This window comes from Oncorhynchus kisutch, linkage group LG2 (genome assembly GCF_002021735.2).
Source record: "Oncorhynchus kisutch isolate 150728-3 linkage group LG2, Okis_V2, whole genome shotgun sequence".
In the NCBI taxonomy this organism is placed as follows: domain Eukaryota; kingdom Metazoa; phylum Chordata; class Actinopteri; order Salmoniformes; family Salmonidae; genus Oncorhynchus; species Oncorhynchus kisutch.
This window is the reverse complement of record NC_034175.2, coordinates 58,553,103-58,576,985: the sequence shown is the minus strand read 5'-3', so window position 1 is coordinate 58,576,985 and position 23,883 is coordinate 58,553,103.

Genomic DNA, 23,883 nt, shown 5'->3' with positions numbered 1-23,883 from the left:
TCTTGGCTATGTGCTTAGGGTCGTTGACCAGTTGGAAGGTGAACCTTCAACAGTCTGAGATCCGGAACAGGTTTTTGCACTGGAGCAGGTTTTCATCAAGGATCTCTCAGTACTTTGTTCCATTCATCTTTCCCTCAATTCTGACTCGTCTCCCAGTTCCTGCTGCTGAAAAACATACCCACAGCATGATGCTGCCACCACAATGCTTCACCATAAGGATGGTATTGGACAAGTGATGAGGGATGCCTGGTTTCCTCCAGACGTGACGCTTGGCATTCAGGCCAAAGAGTTCAATCTTGGTTTCATCAGACCAGAGAATCTTGTTTCTCATGGTCTGAGAATCCGTAACTTGCCATTTGGCAAACCCCAAGTGGGCTGTTGTGTCTTTTACTGAGGAGTGACTTCAATCTGACCACTCTACCATAAAAGCCTGATTGGTAGAGTTCTGCAGAGATGGTTGTCCTTCTGGAAGGTTCTCCCCTCTCCACAGAGGAACTCTGGAGCTCTGTCAGGGTGACCATCGGGTACTTGGTCACCTCCCGGACACAGGCACTTCTCCCTCGATTGCTCAGTTTGGCCGGGCGGTCAGCTCTAGGAAGTCTTGGTGGTTCCAAACTTCTCCCATTTAAGAATGATGGAGGCCACTGTGTTCTTGGGGACCTTCAATGCTGCAGAAATATTTTGGTACCCTTCCCCAGATCTGTGCCTCGACACAATCCTGTCTCGGAGTTCTACGGCTAATTCCTTCGACCTCCCGGCTTGATTTTTGGTCTGACATGCACTGTCAACTGTGGGACCTTATATATCAATCAATCAAATGTATTTATAAAGCCCTTCTTACATCAGCTGATGTCACAAAGTGCTGTACAGAAACCCAGCCTAAAACCCCAAACAGCAAGTAATGCAGGTGTAGAAGCACGGTGGCAAGGAAAAACTCCCTAGAAAGGCCAGAACCTAGGAAGAAACCTAGAGAGGAACCAGGCTATGAGGGGTGGCCAGTCCTCTTCTGGCTGTGCCGGGTGGAGATTATAACAGAACATGGCCAAGATGTTCAAAGGTTCATAGATGACCAGCAGGGTCAAATAAAAATAATCACAGTGGTTGTCGAGGGTGCAACAAGTCAGCACCTCAGGAGTAAATGTTGGTTGGCTTTTCATAGCCGATCATTGAGAGTATCTCTACTGCTCCTGCTGTCTCTAGAGAGCAGGTCTGGGAAAGGTAGCACGTCCGGAGAACAGGTCAGGGTTCCATAACCGCAGGCAGAACAGTTGAAACTTGATCAGCAACACGGTCAGGTGGACTGGGGACAGCAAGGAGTCATCAGGACAGGTAGTCCTGAGGCATGGTCCTAGGGCTCAGGTCCTCAGAGAGAGAGAGAAAGAAAGAGAGAAAGAGAGAAAGAAAGAGAGAAAAAGAGAGAACGAGAGAGAGAATTGGAGAGAGCATACTTAAATTCACACAGGACACCAGATAAGACAGGAGAAGTACTCCAGATATAACAAACTGACCCTAGCCCCCCGACACATAAACTACCGCAGCATAAATACTGGAGGCTGAGACAGGAGGGGTCGGGAGACACTGTGGCCCTATCCGACGATACCCCCGGACAGGGCGAAACAGGCAGGATATAACCCCACAAAGATCTCCCCCACGGCACAACCCAAGGGGGGGCACAAACCTGGACAGGAAGATCACGTCAGTGACTCAACCCACTCAAGTGACGCACGCCTTCTAGGGACGGCATGGAAGTAATTCAGTGACTCAGCCCCTGTAATAGGGTTAGATGCAGAGAATCCCAGTGGAGAATCCCATATAGACAGGTGTGTGCCTTTCGAAATCATGTTCAATTAATTAGATTTTCCACTGGTGGACTCCAAGTTGTAGAAACATCTCAAAGATGATCAGTGGAAACAGGATGCACCTGAGTACAATTTCGAGTCTCATAGCAAAGGGTCTGAATACTTATGTAAAGAAGGTATTTCTGTTTTATATTTTTTATAAATTTGCAAAGACAATCTAAAAACGTATTTTCCCTTTTTATTATGGGATATTGTGTGTAGATTGATGAGGAAAACATGTATTAATCCATTTTATAATAAGGTTGTAATGTAACAAAATGTGGAAAAAGTGAAGTGGTCTGAATACTTTCTGAATGCACTGTATATATATTCCGGACTTCGACATTGCTCATCCTAATATTTACAGTGGGGCAAAAAAGTATTTAGTCAGCCACCAATTGTGCAAGTTCTCCCACTTAAAAAGATGAGAGAGGCCTATAATTTTCATCATAGGTACACTTCAACTATGACAGACAAAATGAGAGAAAAAAATCAAGAACATCACATTTGTCACGCCCTGGTCTTAGTATTTTGTGTTTTCTTTATTATTTTGGTCAGGCCAGGGTGTGACATGGGTTTATTATGTGGTGTGTTTTGTATTGGGGTTTTTCGTAGGTTTTGGGATTGTGGCTTAGTGGGGTTTTCTAGCATAGTCTATGGCTGTCTGAATTGATTCTCAATCAGAGGCAGGTGATTATCGTTGTCTCTGATTGGGAACCATATTTAAGCAGCCATAATCTTTGAGTGTTTCGTGGGTGATTGTTCCTGTCTCTGTGTTTGTTGTCACCAGATAGGCTGCATAGGTTTTCACATTCCGTTTGTTGTTTTTGTATTGTTCGTTTTTCATCATTATTAAACATGTATGAAAATTACCGCGCTGCATTTTGGTCCGACTCTCCTTCGACGGAAGAAAACCGTAACAACATTGTAGGATTTTTAATGATTTTTTTTTGCAAATTATGGTGGAAAATAAGTATTTGGTCAATAACAAAAGTTTATCTCAATACTTTGTTATATACCCTTTGTTGGCAATGACAGAGGTCAAACATTTTCTGTATGTCTTCATAAGGTTTTCATACACTGTTGCTGGTATTTTGGTCCATTCCTCTATGTACATCTCCTCTAGAGCGGTGATGTTTTGGGGCTGTTGCTGGGCAATACAGACTTTCAACTCCCTCCAAAGATTTTCTATGGGGTTGAGATCTGGAGACTGGCTAGGCCACTCCAGGACCTTGAAATGCTTCTTACGAAGCCACTCCTTCCTTGCCCGGGCGGTGTGTTTGGGATCATTGTAATGCTGAAAGACCCAGCCAAGTTTCATCTTCAATGCCCTTGCTGATGGAAGGAGGATTTCACTCAAAATCTCACGATACATGGCCCCATTCATTCTTTCCTTTACACGGATCAGTCGTCATGGTCCCTTTGCAGAAAAACAGCCCCAAAGCACGATGTTTCCACCCCCATGCTTCACAGTAGGTATGGTGTTCTTTGGATGCAACTCAGCATTCTTTGTCCACCAAACACGATTAGTTGAGTTTTTACCAAAAAGTTATATTTTGGTTTCATCTGACCATATGACATTCTCCCAATCTTCTTCTGGATCATCCAAATGCTCTCTAGCAAACTTCAGACGGGCCTGGACATGTACTGGCTTAAGCAGGGGGACATGTCTGGCACTGCAGGATTTGAGTCCCTGGTGGCGTAGTGTGTTACTGATGGTAGGCTTTGTTACTTTGGTCTCAGCTCTCTGCAGGTCATTCACTAGGTCACCCCGTGTGGTTCTGGGACTTTTGCTCACCGTTCTTGTTATCATTTTGACCCCACGGGGTGAGATCTTGCGTGGAGCCCCAGATCGAGGGAGATTATCAGTGGTCTTGTATGTCTTCCATTTCCTAATAATTGCTCCCACAGTTGATTTCTTCAAACCAAGCTGCTTACCTATTGCAGACTCAGTCTTCCCAGCCTGGTACAGGTCTACAATTTTGTTTCTGGTGTCCTTTGACAGCTCTTTGGTCTTGGCCATAGTGGAGTTTGGAGTGTGACTGTTTGAGGTTGTGGACAGTTGTCTTTTATACTGATAACAAGTTCAAACAGGTGCCATTAATACAGGTAACTTGTGGAAGACAGAGGAGCCTCTTAAAGTTACAAGTCTGTGAGAGCCAGAAATCTTGCTTGTTTGTAGGTGACCAAATACTTTTTTTCCACCATAATTTGCAAATAAATTCATAAAAAATCCTACAATGTGATTTTCTGGATTTTTTTTCTTCTCATTTTGTCTGTCATAGTTGAAGTGTACCTATGATGAAAATTACAGGCCTCTCTCATCTTTTTAAGTGGGAGAACGTGCACAATTGGTGGCTGACTAAATACTTTTTTGCCCCACTGTTTAATGACATTCTTGTACTTTTAGATTTGACATATTGTTTTGAATTGTTAGATATTACTGCAGTGTTGGCGCTAGGAACACAAGCATTTAGCTAAATTTGCTAAAATTGATAAAAACCTGTTTTGTTTTCATCCTTATGGGGTATTGTGTGTAGATTGATGAGGACATTTTTTTATTTAATCAATTTTAGAATAAGGCTGTAATGTAACAAAATGTGAACAAAGGGGTCTGAATATTTTCCGAATGCAGTGTATGTATCAAATATTACACTACATCTTCATCTACCCCTTTCTCTTTCCTTGACTCTCTCTGCTTCTCTCTGCTTTTCTCTCTCTCCCTTCCTCACTCCTCTCCTCTCTCATGTCTGATGAGTCTCCCTCTCTTCAGGGACTGCGTGAGTGATGGCTGGGAATTAGCGATGTGTAAACAGTCACGCCTCCTTTTGCATATCATCAGCAGGCCTTCACACTCCTCACATTCCACACCTTTTCTGCTGCTTCCTGCGCTTTTCTTTTTGTATGGTTTTCTGCTTTCCCAGAGGAAGAGGGGAGAAAAGGGGAGGAGGGTGGAGCACGTCTAACTGACTGAGTTAAGGTCACCTTCAGAAAACCGTCATCGGCAGGAGAGGAGAGAGTGGGGAGGGGAGGAGGAGAGGTTAGGAGCTAAGAAACAGTTACATTTGATACCAATTAATAACTCTGCAAAACATACTTCTAGGAGATCATACAATACAGACCCAGAGAGATAATTATGTAGTATGTGTTAGATGAGAGCTCCCATGCTACCCACTAATCATAGGAGGGGAATTCAGTAAACAGCTTCTTATTGATCGTCAGACATTTTGCTCTGCAAAGTTCACACATATTGATTTTCCTTCAAGACTCTCCGTATTACGTCTGAAAACTCCAAATCTATACGTATGTTTTACCCTGGAAAACGTTCCCTACCACAGGCACAATATGTCACTACATAAGGCCTGCAGTTGAATGTTATTTTCAATTAAATACTAGCTATAGTACGAGCTTGAACATGTCTGCAAAGCAAAGTGGTACCTATTCACTGTGTAACCGTGTCATTGTAAAATATAATTTATTCTCAATGGCAAAAATAAACTCTACAAGACTAGCAGGTTGTGTGCTGTAGCTTATCTATAAATCAGATCAAATCATCAACATGATTAGTTCCAACACGGCCATCTCTACTGACCTCAGTGCCTTCTGATCACACTACAAAGTGTCAACATCAACGTCATGCATCACATCCATCCATTTACAAACTGGGAGATTTAATGCCCAGCTCTAAAAGACTGAGGAGCGTAAAATATGCATGTCTAATTGTCTGGACATCTTCAGTTTTAATTCCTTTATCCATTGTTCTTATTTTGCTGTGGCTCTATGAGGCGTGGCGTTGATGGGGATGTAGCCATTCATGAGAAGAGAACACACAGCGCTGGGCTTTATAGGGTCATTATCTCTTCTCTGGTAATAAGGAACAAACCATCGCTCTCTCCAGCCATGACATTAATGCCTAAATGAGCATTAATTAACATGAGCATGCGCAAACACACTCTCACACACACACACACACACACACACACACACACACACACACACACACACACACACACACACACACACACACACACACACACACACACACACACACACACACTGATGCAAGATGCAATTTTAAAACTCTTTTTACTTCTCTCTCCTTCCCTTCCTTTCTTAATTTCTCCCTCCATCCATCTTCATGAGAAGATATATCTTTTCTATTAATTAATGGGGCCAGAATAAGAGGAGTCTTTTGTTCCTAATTATTTTGTCAGACCTTTATTTTTTATATCTCTACCTAGCCATGTGTGAGGCAGTAAAACGCAATAGAAACCAGTACTGTATACTTGACAGGAAATATGTAGTGATGGCCTGCTATTTTAATTAGCAGAAGATAACCATATTGCCTATACAAATTATAGCTTTAGCCTTTTAAAAATGTATTTGAATGGTCATTGAGCATTATTCATGAAACTGCAAATTAATTGTAGCATAGTTTCAAACTGCACTGGAATAAAGTCCTTTTTTTCTCTCTCTTTTCCCTGAAACACACTTAGCAGGTTTGACTGAATATGGGCTTTAATCACACCACTCACAACCTTGTCCTGATTCCTTTCTTACAGTTTGCTGTGAGCAGGATCACGTTGTATTTGATGACAACAAGGCTGAGCATCATGCAAATCAGGCCCTGGTATCTACAATGAACCCAACCACACATCTGTCTAGTTAACAGCAACGCTGCATACATACAATACATTACCAAACACTGTATGTGTCACATCAGTGTCAGCACACACACACACACACACACACACACACACACACACACACACACACACACACACACACACACACACACACACACACACACACACACACACACACACACACACACACATACACACACACACAGCTGTTGGTTGAGAGATTGATCATATGTTCACTCTGCCAATGAGCTGGGATTATCATGAGAAAAAGAGAACTAAACTACTTTTCTCTACCACCACCCACAAGCTATATTTGTCTTAAAGGGGGTGTGGATGAGAGTATAAGTGTAGGCCTACACCAGTCTATAGTGTCCTTTGGAGCAGTCATCAGCTCCACCTAGTCTTGTCATAGGGAACTCACTCTGCATGGTGGCTTCACAACACTCTGATCCTGTGATCAGTTATTAGCACTTCAGTACCAGTCCCAGAGTAAACACTGCCACAACGCTGTCACATACTAAGGGTCACACAGAGGTCAGCCCGTCACAGCTCAGAACACATGTACAACATGCTTAGACATGATCTGTTTCTGTAAGATTGGTCTCTCACACTGACAATGTACCAGACAGAACGCTGTGGTGATAGAGACTCAGAGACAGAACTGACTGTATTATAATGGAGACCTACTGAATCTGTTGAAGAGAACTATTGAAATGAGCTAATTGTATGTTCAGCCCCAGGAAAATAGGGAAGGACTATTTAGAGATGCTGCTGTGGCATATTAGTAAAAGTATAGTAATTGTGGAGGAACAGACAGAGCTAGAACCAGAAAGCCATATATGTTATAGGGAAAATCCACTACCTCATGTGCCATAAAGATTTAAACCTCCTGGCAGAGGTTGTAGTCTTACATCACTAGTATAGGGCTAAGCACATGTTCTTCACAGCATTGATCAACAGCTTGACGTTTATCTCTTTGCTATTGCTTTCAGTTCACTGATCACTGAGGAAAAATGCATGTGTTGCAACCTCCCTAATTGGCTTTTCACAATTTGCAAGATAATAACAACTCAATGGTGACGTAATTAGTACATGTATCAGACTATTTACAACTCAACAACACAAATAATGGCCCCGGAGGGGATGGCTGCCGTTTTACGGGCTCCTAACCAACTGTGCTATTTTGTTTGTTTTTTCACGTTCTTTGTAATTTATTTTTTTACTTATTTTGTTCATAATGTTGCTGCAACTGTTTCTTATGATGGAAAAGAGCTTCTGGACATCAGAACAGTGATTACTCACCTCGAACTGGACAAAGATTTTTTCTTTAATGAGTCCGACGCGAAGGGTATACTGCTTTCTCGAGAACAAGTCCGAATCCGTAAAGACGGAGTAAAAGGGGGCTGCCTTCTGAGAATTCCTCCACTACCATCCGTTCTATTGGCCAACGTGCAAGCATTGGAAAATAAAATGAATGATCTACGATGAACCTCTTGAAGCTAGGGGGTGCTGATGCTACTGATGCTAAGTGTACTTAATGTTTTGTCATGCGATCAATAAAGGTACACAAACGCTTGGATTGCTTTCGCTGTAAAGCATCATTTCAAAATCTGAGACGACAGGTGGATTAACAAAAGGCTAAGCTGTGTTTTGCAATATTGCACTTGTGATTTCATGAATATTAATATTTTTAGTAATATTATTTGACTGAGGCGTTATGCTATTCAGCGGTTGCTGATGACAATTATCCCGCTTAAGGGATGGGTAGCGTCAAGAAGTTAAGATTATCCTACCAACGGGACATTAAAAACGGTAATATTTTATGTTTCACCGAGTCGTGGGGGAACGACGACACAGATAATATAGTGGTGGCTAGATTTGCTGTGCAGCGGCAGGACAGAGAAGCTACATCTGGTAGGGCGAGGGGCGGGGTGTGTGTCTACTGGTCAAAAACAGCTGATGCGCGATGTCTAATATTAAAGAAGTCATGAGGTATTGCTCGTATGAGGTAGAGTACCTCATGATATGCTTCAGACCACGCTATCTATCAAGAGAGTTCTCATCTATATTATTCGTTGCAGTCTATTTATCACCACAAACCGATGCTGGCACTAAGACTGCACTCAACGAGCTGTATAAAGCAATAAGCAAACAAGATAATGCTCATCCAGAAGCGGCGCTCCTAGTGGCCGTGGACTTTAATGCAGGTAAACTTAAATCCATTTGACCTCATTTGACCAGCATGTCACATGTGTAACCAGAGGGAAAAAATCTCTAGACCACCTTTACTCCACACACAGAGACACATACAAAGCCCTTCCACGCCCTCCAGTTTGCAAATCTGACAATAATTATATCCTCCTGATTCTTGCTTACAAGCAAAAACTAAAGCAGGAAGTACCAGTGATTCGCTAAATACGGAAGTGGTCAGATGAAGCGGATGCTATGCTACAGGACTGTTTTGCTAGCACAGACTGGAATATGTTCTGGGATTCATCAAATGGCATTAAGGAGTTTGCGACCTCAGTCACCGCATTAATCAATAAGTGCATCGATGACTTGATCCCAACAGTGACTTACGTACATATCCCAACCAGAAGTCATGGATAACAGGCAATATCCCCTCTAGCTAAAGGCTAGAGCTGCCACTTTCAAAGAGTGAGACACTGCCCTTCCCACCTGGACAAAAGGAACACCTATGTGAGAATGCTGTTCATTGACTACAGTTTAGCATTCAACACCATATTCCCCAATAAGCTAATCACTAAGCTAAGGATCCTGGGACTAAACACCTGCCTCTGCAACTGGATTCTGGACTTCCTGGCAGGCCTGACTCAGGTGGTAAGGGTAGGCAACAACACATCTGCCACGCTGATCTTCAGCATTGGGGCCCCTCAGGGCTGTGTGCTTAGTCCCCTCCTCTACTCCCTGTTCACCCATGACTGAGTGGCCAAACATGACTCCAACACCATCATTAAGTTTGCTGATGACAACAGTGGTAGGTGTGATCACCGACAACGAGGAGACAGCCTATAGAGAGGAGGTCAGAGACCTGGCAGTGTAGTGCCAGGACATCAACCTCTCCTTCAACGTGAGAAAGAAAAGGAGCTGATCGTGGCCTATAGGAAAAGGTGGGCCGAACAGGCCCCAATTAACATCGACGGGGCTGTAGTGGAGTGGGTCAAGAGTTTGAAGTTCCATGGTGTCCACGTCACCAACAAACTATCACGGTCCAAACACACCAAGACAGTTGTGAAGAGGGCACGACAACACCTTTCCCCCCTCAGGAGTCTGAAAGATTTGCCATGGGTCCCCAGATCCTCAAAAAGTTCTATAGTTGCAACATCGAGAGCATCCTGACCGGTTGAAATTCCGCCTGGTATAGCAACTGCTCAGCATCTGACCATAAGGCACTACAGAGGGTAGTGCGTACGGCCAAGTAAATCACTGGGGCCAAGCTTCCTACCATCCAGGACCTATATAGTAGGCGGTGTCAGAGGAAGTTCCAAGGCATTGTCAAAGACTCCAGTCACCCAAGTCATAGACTGTTCTCTCTAATACCGCACGGCAAGCGGTACCGGAGTGCCAAGTCTAGGACCAAAAGGCTCCTTATTAACAGCTTCTTCCCCCAAGCCAAAAGACTGCTGAACAAAAATGGCCAGCCAGACTATTTACATTGACACCCCTCCCTCCATTAGTTTTTTCACTGCTGCAATGCTCTGTATATTATCTATGCATAGTTCCTTTACCCATACCTACATGTACAAATTACCTCGACTAACCTGTACCCCCGCACATTGTCTTGGTACTGTATGTAGCCTCGTGATTGTTATTTTATGATGTTACTTTTTTACTTTAGTTAATTTAGTAAATATTTTCGTAACTCCTTCTTGAACTGCATTGTTGGTTTAGGGCTTTTAAGTAAACATGTGTTCAGAGCATATGACAAATACAATTTGATATGATTACCAAACCATAGATATATTTCACTATATTCATTATTTAAACCACAGATCTTCTTTGCCCCACTGTACACTGTGTATGCGTATGCGTAGGAACAGTTGAAGTCGGAAGTTTACATACCTTAGCCAAAAACATTTTAACTCAGTTTTTCACAATTCTTGACATTTAATCCTAGTAAAAATTCCCTGTCTTAGGTCAGTTAGGATCACCACTTTATTTTAAGAATGTGAAATGTCAGAATAATAGCAGAAAGAATAGTTTATTTCAGCTTTGATTTCTTTCATCACATTCCCAGTGGGTCAGAAGTTTACATACACTGAATTAGTATTTGGTAACATTACCTTTAAATTGTTTAACTTGGGTCAAATGTTTCGGTTAGCCTTCCACAAGCTTCCCACAATAAGTTGGGTGAATTTTGGCCCATTCCTCCTGACAGAGCTGGTGTAACTGAGTCAGGTTTGTAGGCCTCCTTGCTCACACACACTTTTCAGTTCTGCCCACACATTTTTCTATAGGGTTGAGGTCAGGGAATTGTGATGGCCACTCCAATACCTTGACTTTGTTGTCCTTAAGCAATTTTGCCACAACTTTGGAAGTATGCTTGGGGTCATTGTCAATTTGGAAGACACATTTGCGACCAAGCTTTAACTTCCTTACTGCTGTCTTGAGATGTTGCTTCAATATATCCACATAATTCTCCTCCCTCATGACGCCATCTATTTTGTGAAGTGCACCAGTAACTCCTGCAGCAATGCACCCCCACAACATGATGCTGACACCCCCGTGCTACACGGTTGGGATGGTGTTCTTCGGCTTGCAAGCCTCCCTCTTTTTCCTCAAAACATAATGATGGTCATTATGGCCAAACAGTTCTATTTGTATTTCATCAGACCAGAGGACATTTCTTCAAAAAGTATGATCTTTGTCCCCATTTGCAGTTGCAAACCATAGTCTGGCATTTTTATGGCGGTTTTGGAGCAGTGGCTTCTTCCTTGCTGAGCGGCCTTTCAGGTTATGTCGATATGGGACTCGTTTTACTGTGAATATATATACTTTTGTACCTGTTTCCTCCAGCATCTTTACAAGGTCCTTTGTTGTTGTTCTGCGATTGATTTGCACTTTTCGCACCAAAGTACGCTCATCTCTAGGAGACAGAACACGTCTCCTTCCTTAGCAGTATGACGGCTGTGTGGTCCCATGGTGTTTATACTAGCGTACTATTGTTTGTACAGATGAATGTGGTACCTTCCTCCCAAGGAGGAACCCGACTTGTGGAGGTCTAAAAAAAATTTCCTGTGGTCTTGGCTGATTTCTTATGATTTTCCCATGATGTCAAGCAAAGAGGCACTGAGTTTGAAGGTAGGCCTTGAAATACATCCACAGGCACATCTCCAATTGACTCAAATGATGTCAATTAGCCTATCAGAAGCTTCTAAAGCCATGACATAATTTTCTGGAATTTTCCAAGCTGTTTAAAGGCACAGTCAACTTAGTGTATGTAAACTTCTGACCCATTGGAATTGTGATACAGTGAATTATAAGTGAAGTTAATCTGTCTGTAAACAATTGTTGGAAAAATTACTTGTGTCATGCACAAAGTAGATGTCTTGCCAAAACTATAGTTTGTTATTAACAAGAAATTTGTGGAGTGGTTGAAAAGCACGTTTTAATGACTCCAACCTGTATGTAAGTGTATGTAAACTTCCGACTTCAACTGTACATGTGTGTAGGTGTGTGCATGCATGCGTGTGTGTTACCTGTGTTTTTGATCACCTTTAAATATGACTTGTATGCTGTACAGATTTAGGATCTTAAATTTAGCGCTAATTTGTTGCTAAGAATATTCTTCGTGAACTTCGTGATTTCTATAGATTCACTGAAAACCCGCACTAACATACATTAACAGTATTCCACTTTTCATGTAGCCTAATTTAGACCAGCTGATACCCTAAGGGAGTGAACCTTATTTATATTGAGTTATACCTGGAGGTAATCTGACCTCCTTGAAATGATAATGACGGGCCCTCCCCCTTACAAAAATATATCCTCCCAGAGTGTTTGAAAAAAAACATGTAATCCTCCCCCTCCAAAAAGATGATTGAAACAAAATAGCAGGGAATATTAAACCCCTTTTGTAGTAGGCTATCAATGTTGCAGTCTTGATTTCTATCAAATCAACCCGTGGTTGATTCATGCCATAGTCATGTTATCCGCTAGAGAGCGGCATTACCCATTTAAGTGTCAAGGGCCGTGCACACCAAGGTCAACAACTATAAAGATAAATTAAACATAAATATTAAACATTGGTGAGCATCCACACTAGAGGAAAGTTTATCGTTCTACAGTAGCCTACACCTGTCAATCAACTGATCAAAGCATCCTACTGCACGCTGTAGGCCTATTCATTGTTTTTGTTTTTTTATTGCACATGTATTTAACCAGGTAGGCCAGTTGAGAACAAGTTCTCATTTACAACTGCGACCTGGCCAAGATAAAGCAAAGCAGTGCGACAAAAACAACACAGAGTTACACATGGAATAAACAAACGTACAGTCAATAACACAATAGAAACATCTATAAACGGTGTGTGCAAATGTAGTAAGATTAGGGAAGTAAGGCAATAAATAGGCCATAGTGGTGAAATAATTACAATATAGCATTAACACTGGAGTGATAGATGTGCAGAAGATGATGTGCAAGAAGAGATACTGGGGTGCAAAAGAGCAGAAAAAGAACAATATGGGGATGAGGTAGTTGGGTGGGCTATTTACAGATGGGCTGTGTATAGGTAGTGATCGGTAATCTGCTCTGACAGCTGATGCTTATAGTTAGTGAGGGAGATATGTCTCCAGCTTCAGTGACTTTTGCAATTCGTTCCAGTCATTGGCAGCAGAGAACTGGAAGGAAAGGCGGTCAAAGTAGGTATTGGCTTTGGGGATGACCAGTGAAATATACCTGCTGGAGCGTGTGCTACAGGTGGGTGTTGCTATGGTGACCAGTGAGCTGAGATAAGGTGGGGCTTTACCTAGCAAAGACTTATAGACGACCTGGAGCCAGTGGGTTTGGCGACGGATATGTAGCAAGGGCCAGCCAATGAGAGCTTACAGGTCGCAATGGTGGGTAGTGTATGGGGCTTTGGTGACAAAACGGATGGCACTGTGATAGACTACATCCAATTTGCTGAGTAGAGTGGATTGGAGGTCACACAGACCATTCCATGCTACAGGGTGTGTTCATTGTCATAGTGACAACTGCAAATAATACTTCAATGTTGGCTACTCGTATTTAAATTAAATTGAGAAGTTCAACAACAAACACTGTTTAGCCTGCACATCTTTTACATCATGTCATTGCTTGCCTCGTTGCTCAAGTGGTTTGCAAGTGATTTCCATTTTTAATGGATGTCAATTCATTTGGATCTTCTTTTTCACTGTGCTCATCATTGTCTGTCCTGTGCAAACATTTAATAGGCTACATCAGTGCAACAATGTTATCATCAGTGGCCAGTGATGCACTCTCGCTGCAACGTTCCCCAACAGTTAATTGGACCTAGGCCTATTTTACATTCAGCAATTAGCAAGAGCAAGTCTGCTTCTCTCCACAAAAAGCCTATTAGTATAAAAAAGGCAAAAAAACAAACAAATTTCATATAGCTTTTCCTGGGATTTCACAAGAATAGGAATAGGGAAGAAGCTTGCATCCTTATATACAGCTGGAAGAGAGAGGCTAGAGTTCTGTAGCCGTAGAAGCTAAATATTAGCTAGATATTAGGCCACTCATTAACCAAATATTAGGGTTTTAAATATTTACCTGTCAAAGTACAAAATAAATCAATTAACTGATTATAAGGGAGAGGCGGCAGGGTAGCCTAGTGGTTAGAGCGTTGGACTAGTAACTGGAAGGTTGCAAGTTCAAATCCCCGAGCTGACAAGGTACAAATCTGTTGTTCTGCCCCTGAACAGGCTGTTAACCCACTGTTCCTAGGCTGTCATTGAAAATAAGAATTTGTTCTTAACTGACTTGCCTAGTTAAATAAAGTTAAAAAATAAAAATAAAATGCCAGATCTGTGAGTTCCTCCAGGCTGTGCTCTGCAGCAGTTCGGCACGCAAAACTCCATTATTTATTCAGCCTACGTTTTTAGACAATAACAATAATCTACCTAGGCTACAACAATACATAGTGCAACGAGGAATGTATTATTGTACACAATTATTGGCTAGGGCAGTAAATTGGAGGGATGTAGGCTAATTTGAATTTTGGTAGGCCTATTTTATTTTTTTGTATTTTATTAGGATTCCCATTAGGTGTGGCGATTACAGCAGCTACTCTTCCTGGGGTCCACACAAAACATGAAACACGACATAATAGAGAACATTAATAGACCAGAACAGCATAAGGACAGAACTACATTTAATATGTCACACCTGGCTGGTGGGATAAGTGTGTGTGTCAGTGCAGTGTTTTCAACACATTAATGCTTCTTCTAAAAACAAAAAGTGATGCAACCAGTCTCTACTGTACTTTTAGCCAAGACAGACGGGTGTGCAAGACAGACTGGTGTGCAAGACAGACTGGTGGGCAAGACAGACATGCCCTCTGATTAAAGTGAATAGCAAGACCACTCAAACGTCCTGATTTGAATGCTTCTTGCTGAAGAAACTACATAAAATCAAATGAAATGTTATTTGTCACATACAACGACGATAACTGGTGTAGATGGTACAGTGAAATGCCTGCTTATGAGTACTTCCAACGATGCAGAATTGAAAAATAAGATAAAAAAATATAATAGTAACACAAGAGGAATAAAATTTAATACACAAGAACGTAGCTTAAATAGCAAAGGTGTTCCTAATATTGAGTTTCACCGTCGTGGCTTGAACTCTACAAGGTGTCGAAAGTGTTCCACAGGGATGCCAGTCCATGTTGACTCCAATGCTTCCCACAGTTGTGTCAAGTTGGCTAGATGTCCTTTGGGTCAAATCAAAACAAATGTTATTGGTCACATACTGTACACTTATTTACCAGATGTTATTACGGGTGTAGCGAAATGCTTGTCTTCCTAGCTCCAACAGTGCAGTAATATCTAACAATTCACAACATTAAGCAACATCTAAATGTACAAGAATGGAATTAAGATATATCTAAATATTAGGACGAGCAATGTAGGAGTCCGGAGAATAAATAAATATACATACACATACAGTACCAGTCAAAAGTTTGGACACATGTACTAATTCACAGGTTTTTCTTTATTATCAGTATTTTCTACATTGTAGAATAATAGTGGCGACATCAAAACTATGGAATAACACATATGGAATCATGTAGTAACCAAAAAAGTGTTAAAAGTGGCTGCTTTTCCTTCGCTCTGTGGTCCAACTTAACCCACACCATCTCAATTGGGTTGAGTTCGGGTCACCTGATGCAGCACTCCGTCCCTTCTTCTTGGTCAAATAGCCCTTACACAGCCTGGAGGTGTGTTGGGTCATTGTCCGGTTGAATACAAATGATAATCCCAACAAGCGCAAACCAGATTGGATGGCGTATTGCTGCAGAATGCTGTGATAGCCATGCCAGTTAAGTATGCCTTCAATTCTAAATAAATCACAGACAGCGTCACCAGTAAAGCACTCCCACACCACCTCCTCCATTTTTCACGTGGGAACCACACATGCAGAGATTATCCGTTCACCTACCCTGATCTGTCACAAAGACACGGCGGTTAGATCCAAAAATCTCAAATTTGGACTCATCGGACCAAAGGACAGAATTCTACTGGTCTAATGTCCATTGCTCGTGTTTTTTGGCCCAAGCAAATATTTTCTTATTGGGGTCATTTAGTAGTGGTTTCTTTGCAGCAATTCGATCATGAAGGCCAGATTCACAAAGTCTCCTCTGAACAGTTGATGTTGAGATGTGTCTGTTACCTGAACTCTATGAAGCATTTATTTGGATTGCAAATTCTAAGGCTGGTAACTTTAATGAACTTATCCTCTGCAGCAGAGGTAACTCTGGGTCTTCCTTACCTTTTGATTACTAACAATGACGAGACGGCCTACAGGGAGGAGGTGAGAGCCCTCGGAGTGTGGTGTCAGGAAAATAACCTCACACTCAACGTCAACAAAACATAGGAGATGATTCAAGAAACAGCAGAGGGAACACCCCCCTATCCACATCGACGGGACAGTCGTGGAGAAGGTGGAAAGTTTTTCGTTTTTCTTAGCTTTTTTGAGCTGAAGCACGAATGGCTAGGAAACTTACCATCCTGAGACAAGGCCGAGTATAGCCCATAAAAATCTCCGCCACGGCACAACCCAAGGGGGGATGCCAACCCAGACAGGAAGATCAAGTCAGTGACTCAACCCACTCAAGTGACGCACCCCTCCTAGTGACGGCATGAAAGAGCACCAGTAAGCCAGTGACTCAGCCCCTGTAATAGGGTTAGAGATAGAGAATCCCAGTGGAGAGAGGGGAACCGGCCAGGCAGAGACAGCATGGGCTGGGCCAGACTCCTGGGCCAGACTACACTCAATCATATGACCCACTGAAGAGATGAGTCTTCAGTAAAGACTTAAAGGTTGAGACCGAGTCTGCGTCTCTCACATGGGTAGGCAGACCATTCCATAAAAATTTAGCTCTATAGGAGAAGGCCCTGCCTCCAGCTGTTTGCTTAGAAATTCTAGGGACAATTAGGAGGCCTGCGTCTTATGACCGTAGCGTACGTGTAGGTATGTACGGCAGGGCCATATCAGAGAGATAGGTAGGAGCAAGCCCATGTAATGCTTTGTAGGTTAGCAGTCAAACCTTGAAATCAGCCCTTGCCTTAACAGGAAGCCAGTGTAGGGAGGCTAGCACTTGAGTAATATGATACATTTTTTTGGTTCTAGATAGGATTCTAGCAGCCGTATTTAGCACTAACTGAAGTTTATTTAGTGCTTTATCCGGGTAACCGGAAAGTAGAGCATTGCAGTAGTCTATCCTAGAAGTAACAAAAGCATGGATTAATTTTTCTGCATCATTTTTGGACAGAAAGTTTCTGATTTTTGCAATGTTACGTAGATGGAAAAAAGCTGTCCTTGACATAGTCTTGATATGTTCGTCAAAAGAGAGATCAGGGTCCAGAGTAACGCCGAGGTCCTTCACAGTTTTATTTGAGACGACTGTACAACCATCAAGAATAATTGTCAGATTCAACAGAAGATCTCTTTGTTTCTTGGGACCTAGAACAAGCATCTCTGTTTTGTCCGAGTTTAAAAGTAGAACGTTTGCAGCCATCCACTTCCTTATGTCTGAAACACAGGCTTCTAGCGAGGGCAATTTTGGGGCTTCACCATGTTTCATTGAAATGTACAACTGTGTGTCATCCAGTGAAATCAAAATTAACATTATGTTTATGAATGACATGCCCAAGAGTTAAATATATAGTGAAAACGGAACCTTGAGGAACACCGACATTTACAGTTGATTTGTCAGAGGACAAACCATTCACAGAGACAAACTGATATCTTTCCAACAGATAAGATCTAAACCAGGCCAGAACTTGTCCGTGTAGACCAATTTGGGTTTCCAATCTCTCCAAAAGAATGTGGTGATCGATGGTATCAAAAGCAGCACTAAGGTGTAGGAGAACAAGGACAGATGCAGAGCCTCGGTCTGATGCCATTAAAATGTCATTTACCACCTTCACACGTGCAGTCTCAGTGCTATGATGGGGTCTAAAACCAGACTGAAGCATTTCGTATACATTGTTTGTCTTCAGGGCTGTCACAACGTGAAACTCTTGAGTGAAGAACCCATTCAGCTTCACAGTTCTTGATACAAAGGGGTGTGCCTGGCACCTACTACCATACCCCGTTTAAAGGCACTTAGATATTTTGTCTTGCCCATTCATGCTCTGAATGTCACACATACACAATCCCTGTCACAATTGTCTCAAGGCTTTAAAATCCTTCTTTAATCAGTTCTCTCCCCTTCATCTACACTGATTGAAGTGGATTTAACAACAAACATCAATAAGGGATCATAGCTTTCACCTGGATTCACTTGAGCAGTCTATGTAATGGAAAGAGCAGGTGTTCTTAATGTTTTGTACACTCCGTGCACAGAGAGTACCATACAGCCTAGGCCTGATTATCCAAACATTGGGATCAATTATGGGTCTACTCTCAACAGTTTACAAAGTCCAGAAAGTTACATTAGCAGGCCACTCATAAGGTGTATTTGATCACACCATCGCTCTCTCTCTCCTTTAAAATTCCCAGCCAGTGTCACGCCCTGATCTTAGAGAGCCGTTTTATTTCTCTATTTGGTTAGGTCAGGGTGTGATGTGGGGTGGGCATTCTATGTTTTGTAATTCTGTGTGTTTGGCCGAGTGTGGTTCCCAATCAGAGGCAGCTGTCTATCGTTGTCTCTGATTGGGAATCATACTTAGGCAGCCTGTTTTGCCACCTTAGTTGTAGGTAGTTGTCTTTGTTAGTGGCCTGTATAGCAGAAGTAAGCTTCACGGTCGTGTCCTTATTCTTTGCTTTGTTGGCGACATTAATAAATAAAAAGAAATGTACGCTCACCATGCTGCACCTTGGTCCGGTCATTTCCACCCTGATGACGATCGTGACATCCAGGGGCGTATTAATTATGGAAACCGCTTACCATTTATAACCAAACAGAAGCAAACAGAGCAAAACAAGAGTTTCGATTTGGTAAAATTCAGGTAGGTCCCTTCCCGTTTCGTTCTGTTTACTTCTGTTTCAGAAAAGTCTTACAACAGAATTGGCGTAATGAACACGCCCCATTTCTTTTGGTTTAGTTATTTTACATTGTAGGCCTAGTTTAGCTTTTCTTTGGAGTCCAAGAGCTAAAGAGAAATGATTAGGAATAATACCGCAGTGAATAGCCTAAAGGCCTACCCAATGAATTTTAAGTGTGAAATACATATGAAAAAAATATGATTTATATGAAATGACAGGCAGCCTAGGAAAAACATATCACTCAAACAGAGGACAACTTGTATGCATACAGATAGTTCAGCCATCCACATGGACTGTGTCCTCCCCATTCGTTAGCAACTTCTCCATGGCGAGGGCCATCTGTTTTGTCACCAAAGCCCCATATACTACCCACCATTGCGACCTGTACGCTCTCGTTGGCTGGCCCTCGCTTCACTCTCGTCGCCAAACCCACTGGGTCCAGGTCGTCTATAAGTCTTTGCTAGATAAAGCACCGCCTTATCTCAGCTCACTGGTCACCAAAGCAACACCCACCTGTAGCACACGCTCCAGCAGGTATATTTCACTGGTCATCCCCAAGGCCAACACCTCCTTTGGCCGTCTTTCCTTCCAGTTCTCTGCTGCCAATGACTGGAACGAATTGCAAAAGTCACTGAACCTGGAGACATATCTCCCTCACTAACTATAAGCATCAGCTGTCAGAGCAGATTACCGATCACTACCTATACACAGCCCATCTGTAAATAACCCACCCAACTACCTCATCCCCTCATCCTCATCCCCATTGTTCTTTTTCTGCTCTTTTGCACCCCAGTATCTCTACTTGCACATCGTCTTCTGCACATCTATCACTCCAGTGTTAATGCTATATTGTAATTATTTCACCACTACGGCCTATTTATTGCCTTACCTCATTTTCACTCACTGTATGTATACTTTTTGTTTTCTTTTTTCTACTGTCATTTTTCTACTGTATTATTGACTGTATGTTTTGTTTATTCCATGTGTAACTCTGTTGTTGTATGTGTCGAACTGCTATGCTTTATCTTGGCCAGGTTGCAGTTGCAAAGGAGGACTTGTTCTCAACTAGCCTGCATGTTGGTGTATTTATCAATTACTTCCAACTGCATTCTTGGACACTTTCCTTGTATGAATGTGAGATGACTACACTTCTCTACCACTTATTGTTAATAGTGCTCCATTCTAAACATGGTTAAGTGTATAAAGCTGCTAGATTGGGGAAAGTGATTGCAGAGAAGGAGCATTCTTATCTATTCTTAATAACGGCTGATGGGCCATTAAGTGGAAAACTCAGAGGGTGTTTGAAGAAGGTCATAGAAGGACCTTCACGTCCTCTATGTGTTTGCAGATGCTACAGGGACCCAGTTCCTGGTGTGTTTGTGTTGGTATGTGTGGGCGTGGCCATCAATACAGATGATGTGAGATGGGTGACAGAGAGTGGGGGGGGGGGGGGGGGGGGGGGATAGTTAACTTTCCTACATTGTGAAAATTGCATGAAAACCATGGCTGGGGTCAATTCTAATTTAATTTGAAATTGCACTTCAATTTTTTTATTCACTCATGAATCGAAGACATTTACGTTGAATTCAATTCAAATTTCAACAGTTTTCAAATGATGGAATTGGATGTTCGACTGTTTGAATTGGCATTGTAAAAACATTTCATCTTTGGAACTGCATTTAATTGGAATCCAGCAGAATTTAGGCTCCCGAGTGGCACAGCGGTCTAAGGCATTACATCTCAGTGTAAGAGGTGTCACTACAGTCCCTGGTTCAAATCCAGGCAGAATCATGTTATCTGGGTTAGGCTGTCATTGTAAATAAGAATGTGTTATCAACTGACTTGCCTAGTTAAAAAAATATTTGAAATAATCTCAAGTTCTATTTGTACATTTCCAGTATAGCTAGGCTGTCTGAACAGTGACATGATCCGACTGAATGTCTGAGGGTTTTGAATGTGATGAATTTTTGGGATAATATAGAATTGGGAATTGAATTCTTGGAATTTACCTAAAATTGGATTTCAAAGACTGACCTGGAATTTGAATTTAATGTATCGTAATTTCTGGACTATTAAGCACACCTGAATATAAGCGCACCCACTGAATTTAAAAAATATTTGTATTTTGTACATAAATAAGCCGCACATGTCTATAAGCCGCAGGTGCCTACAGGTACATTGAAACAAATGAACATTACACAGCCTTTAAACGAAACACGGCTTGTAACAAAAATAAATAGGCTTTTAAACTAAACACGGCTTGTAACAAAAATAAATAGGCTTTTACACGAAACACGGCTTGTAACAAAAATAAATAGGCTTTTAAACTAAACACGGCTTGTAACAAAAATTAATAGGCTTTTAAACTAAACACGGCTTGTAACAAAAATAAATAGGCTTTTAAACGAAACACGGCTTGTAACAAAAATAAATAGGCTTTTACACGAAACACGGCTTGTAACAAAAATAAATTGGCTTTTAAACTAAACACGGCTTGTAACAAAAATTAATAGGCTTTTAAACTAAACACGGCTTGTAACAAAAATAAATAGGCTTTTATACTAAACACGGCTTGTAACAAAAATAAATAGGCTTTAACGAAACACGGCTTGTAACAAAAATAAATAGGCTTTTAAACGAAACACGGCTTGTAACAAAAATTAATAGGCTTTTAAACGAAACACGGCTTGTAACAAAAATGAATAGGCTTTAACGAAACACGGCTTGGAACAAAAATTAAAAAAATAGCAGTAAACAGTAGCCTACCAAGAAAGTCATTGGTCACTATCTTCCTCCTCCTGTGCACTGAAACCACTGAAGTCATCTCCTTCGGTGTCGGAGTTGAACAGCCTCATAATTGCTTCATCCGATGTTGGATTGTTTTCATTGTCGCTCTCGTCACTTTCATCCAGAGGCAAATTCCCCGCTGAGCTCATGCTGCCCCTTCAACACGCAGCAGTCCAGCCTTTCGAAACCCATTGATGATAGTGGATTTTTTGACAATGTTCCATGCTGTCAGGACCCACTGGCAGACTTGACCATAAGTTGCTCTTCGCATGCGGCCCGTTTTAGTGAAGGATTTCTCCCCACTTGTCATCCAAGCCACTGAACCCGGAGCGCCACCTTAAATGCACAATTTATCTGCATCATATGCATTTCTCTGCGTCTTTTCCATGATGAGAGTGACAAAATGACTACCGTAATCAGAATGATGGGAAGTTTGAGGGCGCTCGATTTACGTCACATTATGTGACGGTGCTCAGTTTTTTGGCGGCATGAATCTTGTGAAAGTGGGAAAAATCCATAAATTAGCCGAGTCATTGTATAAGCCGCGAGGTTCAAAGCGTGGGAAAAAAGTAGCGGCTTATAGTCTGGAAATTACGGTAATTTACAGGGAGAGGAAATTTAATTAGAATAGAATGTGGAATTAACCCCAACCCTGATGACAACACTGTACTTTTACAAAATGTTTTCAGCCCCACCCTAGCTAAACAAACTCCATTATCTTCTCAAGGATGAAGTGGCTGCTACCATCACCTCCTCCTTGCACTCCCCCAAGCTGTCTTAAACCTCTCCCAAACCATAGAGCGACATTCTTCTCCTAAACCATCAATCTAAGTCTCTTCACATTATATACATTAAACACTATCTTAACCTGTACCAGATGACCTGTCAGTAATGGTCATACAATAAACTGGTCTCATTTATGCATACTGTACATATCTATTTATAGCAGAGAGACCTTGGGAGTAATGTGGTGTGTGTGAAGGAGAGAGACTGGGGAGGGGTGGTCAGAGGGCAGAGAATTGGCATCCTGCTGGCTGTTTAGCATTACACTCACAAACACACACACTCCTAAGCATGTCACTGCATGTTCCAGCGGCTAGCCCCCTGAGTCGATATTAAGGGTCATTGTAAAGCCCCTCCCTCTCAGCGACCAGGGTCAAGGGTCAAACCCAGACCTCATGAATTATACATCAGTCATTTGTCCAGGAGACAGGCCTATAAATATATAATAAATATATAAATCCTCAATGTGATGGAGAGACAGGGAGGGCAGAGTCTCACCATATACTCTCTAGGACAGCTGTCTGCCAGGAAGAAGGTGACAATGTTGACAGTCACTGTAATGGAACAGAATGTATGTCTCTGCATAGTTTCAGTACTGTCTGACTGTACAAGGGGGTATGGAGAGTGCAACATAAGTAGTAGGGTTTATGTGTTTTGAGGGGGAATGGAGAAGAACACTGCAGGCTCATGGCCCCCCCCCCCCATGGTGCTTTTCATAACTCTGCCTAAATTACTAAAAAACTGAGCAGAGCAGGCCACTCCAAGTGAAGGCGTTGCAGTGGCCTGCCTGAGGTGTTCTGGGAAGTGAGAGATCATAACTTCATGAACTATTGAACTCAGAATGGTAAAAGTTTCCCCTCATTAAACCCTACAGTAGGCCAGATAAGTTAGGGGATCGTTTTTTAGTCTCTTCAGAAAGCATCACAGTGTCAAAATCTCTGACTTTAAAGCTTTGTGAAAGCCTTGTCTTCCATCCATCCAACAGTTGAACAGAATATAATCTGTAGAATGCTGGGGGGCTGGAGAGATAGAGAGGGACTGCTGTTGCTAGGTGGCAAACCTGTTCTGTGATGACATCACAATCATACAGACAGAGGACTATTCAGGAACTTTTG